Here is a 17,589-nt window from a genome sequence, read left to right on the forward strand (position 1 = left end):
TGGCACTGGGCCGATAGCAGGATTGGCATCTCACAGTTGGCCATTAACTGCACTGCCTTTGTCACACAAGGATATCATTTTTTATACTTCAAACACTATGTATGAAAAGAGAGGAGGGAGAGGGTGCAGTGTCTTCTTTGACAGTGAAATTTGAAAGAAGGGAAGAACTAACTTGCATTTACACAGCATGTTTTACGACCTCAGGACATCCGAAAGTTCTTTACAGCTAATAAAATATTTTTGAAGTGTAGTCACTGTTGTAAGGTCGGAAACGAAGCAGCCAATTTGCACACAGCAAGGTCCCACAAACAGCAATGAGATAATGACCAGATAATCTGGTTTGACTGAGAGATAAATATTGGCCAGGACACTGGGAGAACTCCCCTGCTCTTCTTCGAAATAATGCTCTGGCCCTCATCCGCCCTCTCAGGTGGACGTTAAAAGTCCCATGACACTGTTCGAAGAAGAGCAGGGGAGTTCTCCCCGGAGTCCTGGCCAATATTTATTGCTCAACCAACATCACTAAAAACAGATGATCTGGTCATTTATCTCATTGCTGTTTGTGGGATCTTGCTGTGCACAGATTGGCTGCCCCGTTTCCTACATCACAACAGTGACTACACTTCAAAAGTACTTCATTGCCTGTAAAGCGCTTTGGGACATCATGAGGTCAAGAAAAGCGCTATATAAATGCAAGTTCTTTCATTTTGACAAGACGCAGTTTGGCTCGCTGTGCAGCGAAAGGGTCTTGCAGAAGGACTGCTTGCAGTTGCCATGACAATTAAACAGAGACAGCCCCGTTGCCTGTCTAGAGACTAGTTTGTTTTATTCCTGAAGGAACTGGGACTAGTGTCTCATTTTTCCAGCTGTTTCCTGGACCGTGAGATGAACAGGAACGTCAGTATGTCCCAGTTCCTCAAACTCGTGTGGATGAATGTGGGGAAGTCCTTTGAGTGGATTAAATGGCAGAGGCTGTATATGGAGTAGCAGAATTACCTCATTTTATATTATGCCATAATGTTAGCTTAAGACCTGAAGGGTGCTTTCCACACTAAGTGACCTGGGGAAACTTCATAAAGTAAATTGTTGCTTCATAAAAGTCCCTTTGAGAGCAATGTGTGCCAATCAAACTTAAAATCCATCTGGCCGTATTGTGCTCGTCACTCCTCTGTGCTCCACTGAGTGATCTCCATCTTTCGCTGCGTCAATATCTCGGAGTGAAACAACCATCCAACGATGGCTGCAATTATGTTAATTTATATCTTGGATGCGTATTGTCCGTTCACATTTATTAATTGAGGGTTTTGTAATCTGCCAGCTGCTCAAACTGTTTGTTTCCATGGGAATTTTGGAGTGTTTGAAGGCGATGATCGTGTCACACTTTTGTGCGATTTGTTTGTTAGTTTGACATTGAGGCTTGTTCATGAGGCAATTCTGCACGTCCCTTAATTGTGTGCTTCTCTTAAATAAGCCCCCCTTCAACCCATTGTGTGCGTTTCTTAAATAAACCCCCCTCCAACCAATAGTGTGCATTCCTTAAATAAACCCCCTTCCAACCCATTGTATGCGTCTCTTAAATAAGCCCCCTCCTTCCAACCAATTGTGTGCATCCTTTAAATAAACCCCCTTTCCATCCAAGTGGAATGACAAGAATCAGACTCTCAACATTCTGAAAATAGGGAATAATTTATTTCAATTATATTGTGGTTCTGAGCCCATCACACGTGAAAGCATCAAAAGTATTTTAAAAAATAAAGTCAGTCCTTTCTTGCTAATTTCTTCTAAATTTATTAATGTTTACCAATCTGCAAACTTCCCTCACCAACAACAGTTGACCTCAGGATGTCCTCTGTAGACGGCAATTAGATCATGTGGCTTTAAAGGGACAGGCCAAATTAAGCACAACCGCACCTGCACAGCAGATTGGTACACTGTGCATTACAGGGTATAATGCACCCTGTCATTATAAAATACCATATCCTCCATCTCACTGTGAGCCATGCTACACGAGATCCACTTATGTCCAACAGAAAATGCTGGAAGTACTCGCCAGCGTTGCCAACTCTGGTTGGACATATCCCTGGAGGTTTCATCACGTGACCATCTACCACCAACCGCCCCGCCCCCACACTCCCGCCTGAAATGTCCATTCTCGCATTTTCCCACTCTCTCACACCATTAGGAAGGCAAACAGACTCTCCATTACCTGACTGGATGATTCATGACTGTCTGTCAAACTGCCTTTTTTCCAATCTATAATATTTCTATAACTAATAAAAGAACGTGTTCAAAGAAAATGCAAAAAAAAAACACTTTTTTTTATGCTGTCTATGATTTTCCTCCTGGGTTACCCGCAGCAGTGCCCGGGAGATTAATGTTCAATTCCCTGGACGGCTCCGCCAGCCATCGTCTCACTGGAAAGAAAGAAAGAACTTGCTATTTATAGAGCATCTTACACAATCTCAGGATGTTCAAAAGCACTTTACAGCCATTGAAGTATTTTTATGAAGCATAGACACTCTTGCAATGTAGGGAAATGCAGCAGCCAATTTGCACACAGCAAGCTCCCACAAACAGCAATGTGATAATCTGTTTTAGTGATAAATATTGAGCAGGGGAGAACTCTCTTGAAATAGTGCTATGAGATTTTTCATATCCACCTGAGAGGGCAGATAGGGCTTCAGTTTAATCTGAAAGACGGTACCTCCAACAGTGCAGCACTCCCTCAGTATTGCACTGGGAGTGTTACCCTAGATTTGGAGCTCAAGTCTCTGGAGTGGGACTTGAACCCACAACCTTCATGACTCAGAGGTGAGAGTGCCACCCACTGAGCCACAGCTGACATGGAAAGGAAAGACCAACAGCTTCATGTTGTTTCCTTTGGCTCAAGCAGCTCCCAACACCCCACTGAGTCAGTGTCTGATTGTTTGAGAGTAGATAAATATTGAAACTGGCTCTATCGCCATTCATTTGACGAATAAACAAAAGATATCGAGTTTACGACAACATGTTTTTCTTTAAATGGGAGAGTAGAAAGTATGTCAGGGCTAAACTTCGAACAGCTTTTTTAGGGGGGGGGAGGGAAGCCCAAAAAAGTGAGTTGCGACCCTTCTAATTTTGCAGTTAAAGGGCGGTGTCGTTTGGCCCAATTCAATTCCTCGTCAATCCTGCTCCAAAAAGTCAATTTAACAACTGCCAAAATCAGACAACTTTCACTCTGCAGTGTAAGTTCTACTCACTGCAACCTGCTTTTTTGTCCCCTCTTCCTGAAGGCACTGGATGTAATTCTGGCTTTGGGTAGGATTGTAAGACAGGCAATTGATTCAGATGTCTGTTATAAAGCTCTTCCCATTAAATGCCTCGTCCGAAAGGTGGCACCTCCCTCAGTGCTGCACTGGGAGTGTCAGCTTAGATTTTATGCTCAAGTCTCTGGAGTGGGGACTTGAGCTCACGACCTTCTGATTTGGAGGCAGGAGTGCTGCCCTCTGAGCCACAGCCGACACAGTAAAGTTAGAAATCAAAAGGACATCAGCAAAATTCTGGCAGTCGACCCAGGATGGTTTAGGAGTGACCCTCCCTTCAGTTTAGACTGACTTGTGAAAATATCCCGTCTTGTTCCTGTAGATGGCAATTGTGTTTAAACTAAAAGCAACCCTCCGCAGAATAGGTGCAGTTAAATGGAACACTGGAATTCTCCAATAAAGGCAGATGTTTGGTCTGTGGAAAGTCCGGCCGGATTGACAGTGCACAAAACCGTGCAGCTGTGTGGGCTGAGCATCCTGGAAAATTGTTGGTCGGTGTCATGATGTAATACGGCCATTTATAGACATTCCCTTACTGCAAGACGTATCAAGGGAGGTCATTTTGACTGTGGGTGATAGTGTAAAAGGGCCAATATCGAATCAGCCGCCCATTATACAGCTCTCCCGATTTTCTTTTCTATTGACTTCGATGTATAAGAGGTGGCTGGTTCAAAGTTCTCATCCTTGTGTTCAATTCCCTCCATGGCCCTCGCCCCTCCCTATCTCTGCAACCTCCTCCGGCCCTACAACCCTCCAAGATCTCTGCGCTCCTCCAATTCTGGCCTCTTGCGCCTCCCCGAATTTAATCGCTCCACCATTGGCGGCCGTGCCTTCAGCTGCCTCGGTCCTAAGCTCCGGAATTCCCTCCCTAAACCTCTCCGCCTCTCCGCCTCTCTCTCCTCCTTTAAGATGCTCCTTAAAACCTACCTCTTTGACCAAGCTTTTGGTCACCTGTCTTATTATCTCTTTATGTGGCTCGATGTCACATTCTGTTTGATAACGTTCCTGAGAAGCACCTTGAGACATTTTACTGCGTTAAAGGCGCTATATAAATGCAAGTTGCTGCTTTACACTATCGCCCAAAGTCAAAATTCCCGCCACTGTTTCATATCAGTTTGAGTTTGGAGATATTCCCTTAACAGTTCGTGTCTGATGAAGCTTCAATTAGACAACTGGTTTGAGGTACTCTGCTCCAGGCACAGCACTGAAGATAAGGTTTTGTTAGCAGAGACTGAACTATTGAGTGCCACTTTGCATAATGTTGGGTTTTAACAAAGTCACTTCTTTTTTCATCTATCTTTGGATTATAAAGAATTCCAAAAACAAGTTAAAAACTAGAACTTTACTGCCGACGCCAGCAATGCCAGCGTTTATATCTGATGTTGCTGGAACACCAGCTCCTGGAATTGGGCTTCGCTGCTCCAGAATGCAGATGCTTCATCCCTTTACAGCGCTGCATTCCTGACTAAATTCAGAGCTGGATAGACTGGGCCCATTTGACCTCATCGTTCCAGAATATCAACCCTACCATCATCCTATTAACAGCATCTGGCACTCTCCCCGGCAACCTGTTCCAGCTGTTGATCACTCTGTAGAGGCCTAATGTCTGTCCTAAATGTGCTCTTCATGACCCTGAACCATTCATTCTCTTGTTTTGCTGCTCCGATGAATCTGAAAACATTGTTCTGGGTTTTCTTTACCCCATTAAAGTAGCTGATATACCTGTGGCACCGAGAGATGAACTTGCATTTATATAGCGCCTTTCACAACCCCATGACGTACTTTACAGCCAATGAAGTACTTTTGAAGTGTGGTCACTGTTGTAATGTAGGAAATGCAGCAGCCAATTTGCCCACAGTAAGATCCCACAAACAGCAATGTGATAATGACCAGATAATCTGTTTTTTTAGATGTTGGTTGAGGTATAAATATTGGGGAGAACTCCCTTGCTTTTCTTCAAATAGTGGCCATGGGATCTTTTATATCCAACTGAGAGGGTAGTCGGGGCCTTGGTTGAATGTCTCGTGTAAGAGACGACACCTCCAACAGTGCAGCACTCCCTCAGTGCTGAGCGGGTCAGCCTGGATTATGGGCTCAAGTCGCTAGTATGGGGCTTGAACCCTCAATCTTCTAACTCAGAGGCGAGCATGCTACCCACTCAGCCACTGTGTGCTGTTAAGGGACTGTCCACAAATTCTCATACTCAAGCTGATGCATCATCACTACAGAATCTGAACATGAGCAATGAGCTTCGAGAGAAACATTGCGCTTTTAAGGGGGAAGCATTTTCAGCGAAAGGTTTAGCCCCAAAAAACCCACTGAAGAATTTATTTGAGACAAGCGAAGACATTTGCAGCGAGAAGGGAGCTGCTCTGTTGGGCCTCGTGTCTGGGAGTGATACACCTGTGGTGACATTGACAAATTCCTCTCCTCTCTCTGTGCTTCGCTGCTCATACGAGGTACTGCACAGGAGGAGGACATTCAGCCCATCGTGCCTGTGCTGGCTCTTTGAAAGTTTGGAAGAGCTATCCAATTATTCCCATTCTCCTGCTCTTTCCCCATAGCCCTGCAAATTTTTTCCCTTCAAGTATTTATCTAATTCCCTTTTGAAAGTCATTATTGAATCTGCTTCCACCGCCCTTTCAGGCAGCGCATTCCAGATCATAACAACTCGCTGTGTAAGAAAATGTTTCCTCATGTTGCCTCTGGCTCTTTTGCCGATCGCCTTAAATCTGTGTCCTCTGGTTACTGACCCTCCTGCCACTGGAAACAGTTTCTCTTTGTTTACTCTGTCAAAACCGTTCATGATCTTAAACACCTTAATCTCCCCTTAACCTTCTCTGTTCTAAGGTTCTCTGTTCTCCTTGTTTTTTTTATTTTTACTATTGTTAACTCACCCGACATCCCACGGGAATATGGGCAGCATAATGACATCATAGTGGCTCCGTTTCTCAACCCTGGCGTTTTAATTGGACATCTCGCCACGGCACAGCTCGCCCTGACCTCAGGTAGCTTCGTGCGTTTGGGGAGCCAAGGAGAGAGCTCAGAGGCGACGGTCTCCTCTGCCACTGGATCAGTGTAGGTCGGGAGTTTATACTTTCGAGTGGGGCTGGTGGCGGGGAGGAGGGGGAGGGGGGAAGGGGGGAAGAACTCAGCATTTCCCACGGGGTTGGGACCTTCTGATTTAGAAGCGTTTCCTGATCAGCTGCTCCTGAACTGATAACTGTCCGTCTGACACCTGGATACTGGTTCCGGTGCTCGACCGACTGTCAAACGCTCAGTGGAGACTGTTAGATCACCAGTGGGCTCAATGACCCCTCCTGGACACTTCTTCCCACAGCAGGTACCTGTGCTCATTAAAGAATATTCTCCTCCCACAAAGAAAAGAGACAGATGGAAGAAAAACAATTTTATTTGTAATTACAATTCTTTCTAACAGCATGAGTGTTGCTCCTGAGATTACTTAGTGTATCAGTACCAGTACACTAATAAAAAATTGAATTTAAATCAGTACACTTCAATGCTTCTGACACCCCCAGTGCAGTACTGAGGGAGTGCCGCACTGTCGGAGGTGCCATCATTCGGATGTTAAATCGAGGTCCCGTCTGCCCCCTCAAGTCGATGTAAAAGATCCTGTGGAATAATTGGAAGAAGAGCAGGGAGTTCTCCCCGGTGTCCTGGGCAATATTTATCCCTCAACCAACATCATTAAAACAGATGATCTGGTCATTATCACATTGCTGTTTGTGGGATCTTGCTGTGCACAAAATTGGCTGCCGCATTTCCTACGGTGACTACACTTCAAAAAGTACTTCATTGGCTGTAAAGCACCTTGGGACGTCCTGAGGTCGTGAAAGATGATATATAAATGCAAGTCTTTCTTTCTTTTATACTTTCCTTGGTTCATCCCCTCAAATTGCTCCCACTAGTGACAAACCTGCAACCACCAGTACTTTAACCTAGTTAAACCGACAGAACAAGCTCGAGGGGCTGAATGGCCTACTCCTGTTCCTAAGTTCCTAGTTTTACGCCGTTCAAAATCCTCTCCCTTCAGACACAGCCCGAATTTGGAAAGGCGGAATCTATAATTGCCCTGCTGACTGTTTTAGTCACGCTTCAAGTATGAAAATTTCACACTTACTCGTCCCGCCGTGGCAGAAATCTCCGTGACGACTGGGGCGGAGACTCGAAGCCTCAGCAGAAACTTGCCAAAATTTTAAAAGATTGTTCAATATTTTTTTTAAAAATGGATCGGGGTTGAGAATCAGCAGCAGAGGGGGAGAAACAGATGCTGACTGGGTGTAGCCCGCGACAGGGGATAAATTTAGTCACCAGTAATTCATGGGTGTGCAACCGAGACCATAGTTTGGCTCCAGTGAGGCCCAGCAGGTTCACAAAGAGAAGCTCTGTTTGTGGCCAGAATGTGCCAAGTCTCGTAAAGTCGGACATTCAGTTTCGCATTTAGTTTTGCAGGGTGAAATGTTGGTTTCTCCTCCCCTTCCCCCCCCCGGCCCCGCAACCTTCCCCCTCCCCCCTCCACCCACCTTCCCCCTCCCCCTCCCCCCCCCACCCTCGCACGGCTGGATGAATATTTTCCGAACGCACAAGAAAAATGGAAATCGGAAACAAAAATAGGAAATGCTGCAAATAAACAGCGGATCCTTTACAGCAACAACAACAGCAACTTGCTTCCGTCTTTGTAGAGAATTGAAGGTGACAGGACAGGTTGAGAAAGCAGTTAATAAGCATGCGGGATCCTGGGCTTTATAAATAGTGGCATAGAGTACAAAAGCAGGGAAGTTATGTTGAACCTTTATAAAACACTGGTTCGGCCACAAATGGAGTATCGTGTCCAGTTCTGGGCACCGCACTTTAGGAAGGATGTGACGGCCTTAGAGAGGGTGCAGAAGAGATTTACTAGAATGGTTCCAGGGATGGGGGAATTCAGTTACGTGGATAGACTGGAGAAGCTGGGGTTGTTCTCCTTAGAGCAGAGAAGGTTGAGCGGACATGTGATAGAGGTGTTCAAAATCATGAGGGGTTTAGATAAAGTAAATACAGAGAAACTGTTCCCATTGGCGGAAGGGTCAAGAACCAGAGGACACAGATTTAACATGATTGGCAAAAGAACCAAAGGCGACATGAGGAAAAACTTTTTTACGCAGCGAGTGGTTATGATCTGGAATGCACTGCCTGAAAGGGCGGTGGAAGCAGATTCAATCGTGGCTTTCAAAAAGGAATTGGATAAATGCTTGAAGGGAAAAAATTTGCAGGGCTACGGGGAAAGAGCGGGGGAGTGGGACTAACTGGATTGCTCTTACAAAGAGTCAGCACGGGCTCGATGGGACGAATGGCCTCTTCCTGTGCTGTCACCATTCTATGCTTCTATGATATAGCGCCTTTAACGTAGTAAAACGTCCCAAGGCGCTTCACGGGAGCGATTATCAAACAAAATTTGACACCGAGCTACATTAGGTTGGGGGTCAATTGAAAATTTCAAAACTGAGATAGATAGATTTTTATGCAAGGGTATTAAGGGTTATGGAACCAAGGCGGGTGAATGGAGTTAAGATTCAGAGCAGCCACGATTTAATTGAATGGTGGAACAGGCTCAAGGGGCTGAATGGCTCCCCCCTGTTCCTCTGCTCCTCTCAGCCTGTCTATTCCTGGCCATGGTGTTGTGGAACACTTCTTAGGAATAATAGGCCTCTTGTGCATCCCAGGCTGTAATGTACATTCCTGCACTTTGCAGACACAGCCACACTCACCAGTATTAACTCTGCTGCCCGTATCCAAACTTGCACCAAGTCCCGTTCACCCATCACCCTTGTGCTTGCTGATTTACATTGGCTCCCGTTCTTTGAACGCCTCGATTTTAAAACTGTCTTCATTGTTTTCAAATCCCTCCTTGCCCTCCCCCCCTCCCTATCTCTCTAACCTCCTCCAGCCCTACAACCCTCCGAGACCTCTGCGCTCCTCCAATTCTTGCCTCTTGTCATCCCTGATTTTAATCGCTCCACCATTGGCGGCCGTGCCGTCAGCTGCCTGGGCCCTAAGCTCTGCAATTCCCTCCCTAAACCTCTCCGCCTCTCTCTCTTCCTTTGAGACGCTTCTTAAAACCTACCTCTTTGACCAAGCTTTTGGTCACCTGTCCTAATATCTCCTTATGTGGCTCGGTATCAAATTTTTGTTTGATAATCGCTCCTGTGAAGCGCCTTGGGACGTTTTACTACGTTAAAGGCGCTGTATAAATGCAAGTTGTTGTTGTTGCGAGGACAGTGGTCAGTGATAAAGAACCTAATCGAACAGATTTCATAGTTAGCATTTGAGGGGCAGAATGCCTGTCAGGGGTTCGGGTGCAAAGGTCAGTGCACCCTGCACGATCTTCGAGCCCCTACATTAAATAACTTAAAAAAAAATATTTGAAGATAACTTTGCAATTAGGAATGACGAAGGACTTCCCTTCTGCAATTTACAGTCCCGAATAACCTCCCAACATTACTCAAAGGCTATCCTGTGTCAGAAAACAAATGTGTTCTGTAAATCAAGCTAATGCTTGTCCTGTGGAATCAAATGAATCAGCCACTGTCAGCGCCGAACAAAACGCACATTATATCCGAAGAATTTACTGCCCATTAAATATTATAAATAATGCTGGACAGATGTTGGTGCATCACAGATAATAATCCCGTTCCACGGTTCACATGTCAGAGATAAATTGGGTGATCTTCACTCTCATGGCCTGTGATGTCATCTGACCCGCTTGATTGGATTACCGTCTCATAACCCACGGGGGTCCAGTGCCTCCAACACAGGACATGACCTGTTTCTGCAGGTTCTCTCTGAGCCCCTGTTGACTTAGTGGCTAAAGAAAGAAAGAAATTTCATTTATATAGCGCCTTTCAAGACCTCAGGACGTCTCAAAGTGCTTTACAGCCAATGAAGTACTTTTTGAAGTCTAGTCACTGTTGTAATGTAGGAAATTCGGCAGCCAATTTGCGCACAGCAAGATCCCACACACAGCAATCTGATAATGACCAGATCATCTGTTTTATCGTGATGTTGGTTGAGGGATAAATATTGTCCCAGGGGTGGGGGGTGGGGGGTGGGGGGGGGGGAAACTCCCCTGCTCTTCTTTGAAATAGTTCCATGGGATCTTTTACCTCCACCTGAGAGGGCAGACGGTTTAACGTCTCATCTGAAAGACGGTAGCTCTGACAGTGCAGCACCCCCTCTGTACTGCACTGGAAGGGTCAGCCTGGATTGACCTATGTAAGGAATCTTACAACACCAGGTTATAGTCCAACAAATTTATTTTAAAATCGCAAGCTTTCGGAGATTATCCCCTTCGTCAGATGAATGAGTGAAAAGGTTCTCAAATCGCATATCTTATACTATGTTGGGACAGCATCACACCAATCAAAAGGTGTCGTTGTTATTCAAACAGGCCAGTCACGGAGAACAGCACGTCCCAGTACACTGGATATGCATTGTGTCGATTACACAGGCAGGCAGAAAGAAACTCAAAATGGCAGAGAGAGAGAAAATATTAAAAAACATATAATTTTTTTCCCCCTTTTTTGCTGGTGGGGTTACGTGTAGCGTGACATGAACCCAAGATCCCGGTTGAGGCCGTCCTCATGGGTGCGGAACTTGGCTATCAACTTCTGCTCGACGATTTTGCGTTGTCGTGTGTCTCGAAGGCCGCCTTGGAGAACGCTTACCCGAAGATCGGTGGCTGAATGTCCTTGAATGCTAAAGTGTTCCCCGACTGGGAGGGAACCCTCCTGTCTGGCGATTGTTGCGCGGTGTCCGTTCATCCGTTGTCGCAGTGTCTGCATGGTCTCGCCAATGTACCATGCTCCGGGGCATCCTTTCCTGCAACGTATGAGGTAGACAACGTTGGCCGAGTCACAGGAGTATGAACCATGTACCTGGTGGGTGGTGTCCTCTCGTGTGATGGTGGTATCCGTGTCGATGATCTGGCATGTCTTGCAGAGGTTGACGTGGCAGGGTTGTGTGGTGTCGTGGAGCATGGTACATTGGCGAGACCATGCAGACACTGCGACAACGGATGAACGGACACCGCGCAACAATCGCCAGACAGGAGGGTTCCCTCCCAGTCGGGGAACACTTTAGCAGTCAAGGACATTCAGCCACCGATCTTCGGGTAAGCGTTCTCCAAGGCGGCCTTCAAGACACACGACAACGCAAAATTGTCGAGCAGAAGTTGATAGCCAAGTTCCGCACCCATGAGGACGGCCTCAACCGGGATCTTGGGTTCATGTCACGCTACACGTAACCCCACCAGCAAAAAAGGGGGAAAAAAATTATATGTTTTTTAATATTCTCTCTCTCTCTCTCTGCCATTTTGGGTTTCTTTCTGCCTGCCTGTGTAATCGACACAATGCATATCCAGTGTACTGGGACGTGCTGTTCTCCGTGACTGGCCTGTTTGAATAACAACGACACCTTTTGATTGGTGTGATGCTGTCCCAACATAGTATAAGATATGCGATTTGAGAACCTTTTCACTCATTCATCTGACGAAGGGGATAATCTCCGAAAGCTTGTGATTTTAAAATAAATTTGTTGGACTATAACTTGGTGTTGTAAGATTCCTTACATTTGTCCACCCCAGTCCATCACCGGCATCTCCACATCATGGATTGACCTAGAATGAGGATGAGGATTTTGAAATGAATGTGCTCGGGTCGGAGACCCAGTAGAGGTCAGAGGGCAGGGGTGATGGATGAACGGGAGAGTGATGGATGGGCACAGGGATGAGGTGCTGGGGAATAGTCGACAAACAGGGAACTGCAGCCCAACAAGAGTCAGTGCATGAGGCAGAGGAGAGGTAAGGGTAGAAAATCGTAGGGGAAATTAAGAAACCTGCTCCTTGCATAAAAAACAATTGCTGGAAATATGTGCTGAAATGATACATATTTTTAATGCACTGGGGGCGGAGGGAAAACCATTGTCAACTTTAAACAGGAAAGGAAACATCATTATGCTAATTTGACATTATAATGCACAGTGTGGGCCATCAATAAGATTGAATATTGTAGCACAGAGTAATTGGTAATGGAGTGAAAAAATAATGACCTTTTTTAAATGTAAAATATTCCAATAAAAAAAACAATTCTTGTAAATTGCTTCATCTTTCTGTAATGCGGTAAGAAATTAAACGCGCTACCATTGGTTTAATGAGCTGATCTAACTAATGTGCTACTAAGCTGTTCATGCCTCGAGCTGCTGGTGATTTGCCCCAAAGCCCCAGTCCTGTAGGGGAATTAAACAAGTGCGGACTTTCCTTCCCTCCATTCCACCAATTTGATCGAATGTCGAAGACACAGAACTGAGGAAACCTTTTTGTTGAAATCATTTAATTTAGCCGTTCTCATTGCATTCTGATCCAAAGGGGGCAGGCGTTACATTTCAAGTCAACAGGGGCAGGCTCTTCTCTGGTAAGTGTGCTGTGTAATCAAAGCATAAGGAAAAGACTCAGAGGCCCAGGAACCAGTCTATTGACAGAGATCAGGACTCCAGACCTATCACACAAGGTCCTGCTGCAACTCGTTCTTTCCCACGAACTCCTTCAGTCTCTCCCCATCCTCCTACAAACTGCAGGCTCTGAACACCAAATCTCACTCTCACCTAAATGCTTCTTCTTCATTAACTTCTTCACTCCTGCTCTATTCTTAATCCTGGTGCTGTTCTGCGTGATGAAGCTTGGTCCATCTCTCAGCTTTCTCATTGCATAAAAAAAAAAATCTTTTTCCTTTAAAATAGTCCTTAAATTTCAGTCCCTCTGATAATTAGTTGCATCTGAGCTTTTAACAAGCCCTCGAGACAATCCCCTGGGGCTAATCTTGACTTTGTGCGATGGTGTAAAACTGATGATAACGAGTCAGCAGCCCGATCTTTGCATCTCTCCCCATTTTTATTTCCATTGAAGTCAAACGGGAAATAAAAATCGGAGGAGATGTCAAGCAGGCTGGCGATTTGCTATCACCCGTTTTATATCGTCGCACAGAGTCAAAATCTATCCCCCTGATCTTTTAATTTCCGTCAAGCTTAAAAATCAAAGTTGGGGAAATGATCTATTGAGTTTTGCTATTGTGTTGACCATGGGAATTAAAAGTACTTGCTAAATCCTTCAGAATCTCTCAAAACGCCACCTCCAGCATTAAGCAGACGGACCATACTTAATCCTGGAAGTTGAATGTGAATTTAATGCTGTAAAAATCCAATATTTCCCCTTCATTCTCTGCCTGCCTTTCCTGCTGAAGAGCTGATGGGAACACTAAGCATAAATCTTACCTCTACACGCAGGGCTGTGGGATCTTTACCTTAGCCTGAGATAGACTGTTACTTTCATGACTTATTCATGACACACATAAAAAGTCGTAGAACACCGTACAGCACAGAAGGAGGCCATTCGGCCCCTCGTGCCTTTGCTGGCTCTCTGAAAGATCTGTCCAATCACCCTCACTCCTGGCTGAAACCGGACAGAAGAAGTTAAAATTCTCCCTTATACATATATGAGAAAGAGGGAGGGACCAACTAACTGAGGTTAGGAGAGGACAATAACAGAGAACGAGACGGAGAGACCGACTCACTTTCCAGTGGTTAGCAGGAGGGGTCTGATTGAATGATAAGAGGCACCAAGTGCTGCACAGCAAGAGACAGAGACTAAATGACAGGAAGGAAGATGATGAACAGAGAGAGAGAAAGAGAGAAAGAGACTGACCAACAGAAAGAGAAAATGATTGAACGACCAAGAGGGAAAGACAGAGTGAATGATGGAGGGACCATACATACTTACTTGGGTGTGGGCTCATTCTAAGGGGCATAAACAAAAATGATCAGCAAAATACTCGAAAAACAACATGTTTCTACATGAAATCATCTTTACAATCTGAGAGAAACATCTTAGAAATGATTAATGGTTGTCTGTCTGTGCATTATATCTTAGTTTCCATGCCTGCATAGCATAGCTTAAATCCAAGTATAAGACAATGTAGACAAAAACAAGTCTGCAGATTCTCATGGACATCTGTGTTTTATTTACAGAGATGAGATTAGTCACTCATTCTTGTTTGAAGTTGAGACTCCCGTATGCTCTATTGTTCCCTCACCCTTGTCAGCTATCTGAAAGAGATGTGGATGATTCAGTGATGCTCGAAACCATCACCATCATCCCAGAAACAGGAGTAGGCCATTCAGCCCCTCGAGCCTGTTCTGCCATTACAGAGTGCTCCATCAGAGCGTTGCTTTGGTGGATCATAGTCTCCATCGTTCACGTTCCTCGGCTCTCCTCATGGCCGAGAAGATCCTTACATTCTGGGATCTGAAGTCAAGATCCAGGTGCTTCTTTAGTATTCAAAGTGGGGCATCTCCAAGTCTTGGGAGCTGAGGCTCTGATTGCCCTGGAGGTGTCATGAGCCCGGTCGAGCCAGGCCACACAGCCTTTCGTCAAATGTGACACTTAGGGGAGGTTGGGTGATCATCTTTCTGCTCTGAAACCAGCTGCCAGAACCTCTGTGAGAGCCCAGAAGAAAGTGTCCCTCTAACCTTCTTGCCCAATCCCCACGATGGCTGTTCTCCTGGTGTGAGTCTGGGCAGCGAATAGCTGCAGACTATTTAAGAATGGGCAACATCACAGCTGAGCCCTGCTTAAAGCCTGAAGGAGGCCATTCAGCCCGTCGTACCTTTGCTGGCTCTCTGAAAGATCTGTCCAATCACTCTCGCTCCTGGCTGAAACCGGACAGAGGAAGTTAAAATTCTCCCCAGTCCCATTCACCCATCACCCGTTGACCTATATTGGCTCCCAGTCCGGCAACACCTCGGCTTTAAAATTCTCATCCTTATTTTCAAATCCTTTCCTGGCCTCGTCCCTCCCTATCTCTGTAACCTCCTCCAGCCCTACAACCCTCCGAGATCTCTGCACTCCTCCAGTTCTGGCCTTTTGTGCATCCCCGATTTCCAACGCCCCACCATTGGCGGCCGTGCCTTCAGCTGCCTCGGCCCAAAGCTCTGGAATTCCCTCCCTAAATCCCTCTGCCTCACTCTCCTCCTTTAACAAGCTCCTTAAAACCCAATTCTTTGTCACCTGCCCTAATATCTCCTTAAGTGGCTCAGTGTCAGATTGTGTTTGATAACGTTCCTGTGAAGCACCTTGGGACATTTTACTGCGGTAAAGGCATTATATAAATGCGAGTTGTTGTTGTTGTTGTTGTTGTTGTGATCACTCCATAAATTAGCAGCAAGAACCCTGTCTGAGTTCACTCCCCATCACCCCGGGCACCAGGACCAATTCTAGCACCCTCAGCACCACCAGCCAGTCTGAGGATCGAACCTGAGACCTCCCATCTTGGACTGAGATGAGGAGGAATTTCTTCACTGGGAGGGTTGTGAATCTTTGGAATTCTCTACCCCAGAGGGCTGTGGATGCTCAGTCGTTGGGTATATTCAAGGCTGAGATCGATCGATAGATTTTTGGACTCTTAAGGGAATCAAGGGATGTGGGGATCGGGCGGGAAAGTGGAGTTGAGGCCGAAGATCAGCCATGATCTTAATGAATGGCAGGGACGGCTCGAGGGGCCGTACGGCCTACTCCTGCTCCTGTTTCATATGTTTTTATGTTCTTCCGCACAAGGCAGTGCCACAGGGAAAGATACATCTTGTGTTACGATTATGGAACCAGGATTGCTGATTTATCTCGAAATAATAGGCAACCAGTTGTAGAGAAATTCTATTTCTGTGAATATATAGACAATGGATATTTAGGGCAGGTACTAATAATGCAATGTACTTTATAATAAAGTCTGCCTGTGACTTTTCTTGACAACTCATTGGCAGGGCAGACTGCAGAATGTTGATGTATTATGTTGTGACAAATATTTCACATTTTTGGGTTTCAGCCCGTGTGAACCTGCATGAATAACCTGATTAGCACGAACATGCTCGCACACTGTGACTTCAGATCTTTCTTTCTCTAAAGTACAAGTCATTTCATGCTTCCCCTCTGTATAGCCGTCAGCGCCTCCGTATTCCCTCTCCCTCCCCCCCACCCCCAGGGAGACATCTGCTACTTTTATCTGCGTTGAGCTGTGAACCGTGTACTAGTTTCTCTCTAAGATGTGTCTTGGCTCCCAATATCAGAGTTTCTGCTTACTGAGGAAGCTCATTGTGTAAGTGTTTTCTCCTGTTGTGATTTTCAGTGTTGCGGGGTAGGCGGACTGTCTGTCTGTCTGTCTGTGTGCGTGTGTGTCTATCTGTCTGTGTATATTTTGCTTAACAAAGATACGCTCTTGTGTTCCTTAAAATGTTTGCTCTCGATGCCTCGGAGGAGGAATGATTAGTGTGATGAGAATTCATCGTCTCTCTGAACCCAAACGATCTCTAATGCTGCTACTCTTTTAAAAATAGTCCTGTTGTTGTCACTGAGTTTCTGTACAGTTTCCAAGTTGTTTGAAAAGCAAGAGCGAATGAGGCAGAGTGGTCCCGAGCGAAACGTCTAGACAATTGCGTCCTTGACGGTAGTTAAAGTAGACGTACCTGCGACCGTACTGCTACCGTTAACAAACTTGCAATTCAGCCCCCCGATGGCTGAATGGGCGATAGAAAGACTTTGTTCCTATAATGGCTTCCCACTGGTCCCAAAGCACTTCTCATACAGTTGCATTGAAGTTTGGTGACTGTCACCCCCTGTGCTCACTGACCTACATCGTGTTCAAATCCCTCCATGGCCCTCGCCCCTCCCTATCTCTGTAGCCTCATCCAGCCCTACAACCCCCCCCCCCCCCCCGAGATCTCTGCGTTTCTGGCCTCTTGCGCACCCCCGATTTTTCTAGCTCCACCATTGGCGGCCGTGCCTTCAACTGCCGAGGTTCTAAGCTCTGGAATTCCCTCCCTAAACCTCTCCGTCTCTCGACCTCTCTCCTCCTTTAAGTCGCTCCTTAAAACCAATCTCTTTGACCAAGCTTTTGGTCACCTGCCCTAATATCTTTTTATGTGGCTCGGTGTCAAATTTAGTCTGATTTACGCTCCTGTGAAGCACCTTTGGAAGTTTTTACTATGTTAAAGGCGCTATATAAATGCAAGTTGTTGTTATGTAGTCAATCGCAGCACACAAGATCCCACAAATTGGCGATACAATGAATGACCCAGATCATCTCTCTTCCGTAGTGTTGGTTGAGGGAGGAATGATGACCTGGGCACAAGGAGAACACCCTTCGAATATTGCCATGGGATCTTCAACATCCACCTCAACCATTCTCCA

General features: G+C 45.8%; 1 protein-coding gene across 12 annotated transcripts in view; it reads left to right on the forward strand.

Annotated features, from left to right (window-relative positions):
• phldb1b (pleckstrin homology-like domain, family B, member 1b) overlaps positions 1–17,589 on the forward strand; it is a 283,632-nt gene that overhangs the window by 46,823 nt on the left and 219,220 nt on the right. The window contains exon 1 of one of the 12 annotated variants that reach the window (XM_067970869.1): positions 16,409–16,498. The exons of the other annotated variants lie outside the window; for them this stretch is intronic. The gene's annotated coding sequence lies outside the window, so the exon portion shown is untranslated. Of the gene's footprint in view, positions 1–16,408; positions 16,499–17,589 lie in introns of those variants that run through there. 12 annotated transcript variants of the gene reach the window in all.

The sequence above is a fragment of the Heptranchias perlo genome, chromosome 33 (genome assembly GCF_035084215.1).
Source record: "Heptranchias perlo isolate sHepPer1 chromosome 33, sHepPer1.hap1, whole genome shotgun sequence".
In the NCBI taxonomy this organism is placed as follows: Eukaryota; Metazoa; Chordata; class Chondrichthyes; order Hexanchiformes; family Hexanchidae; genus Heptranchias; species Heptranchias perlo.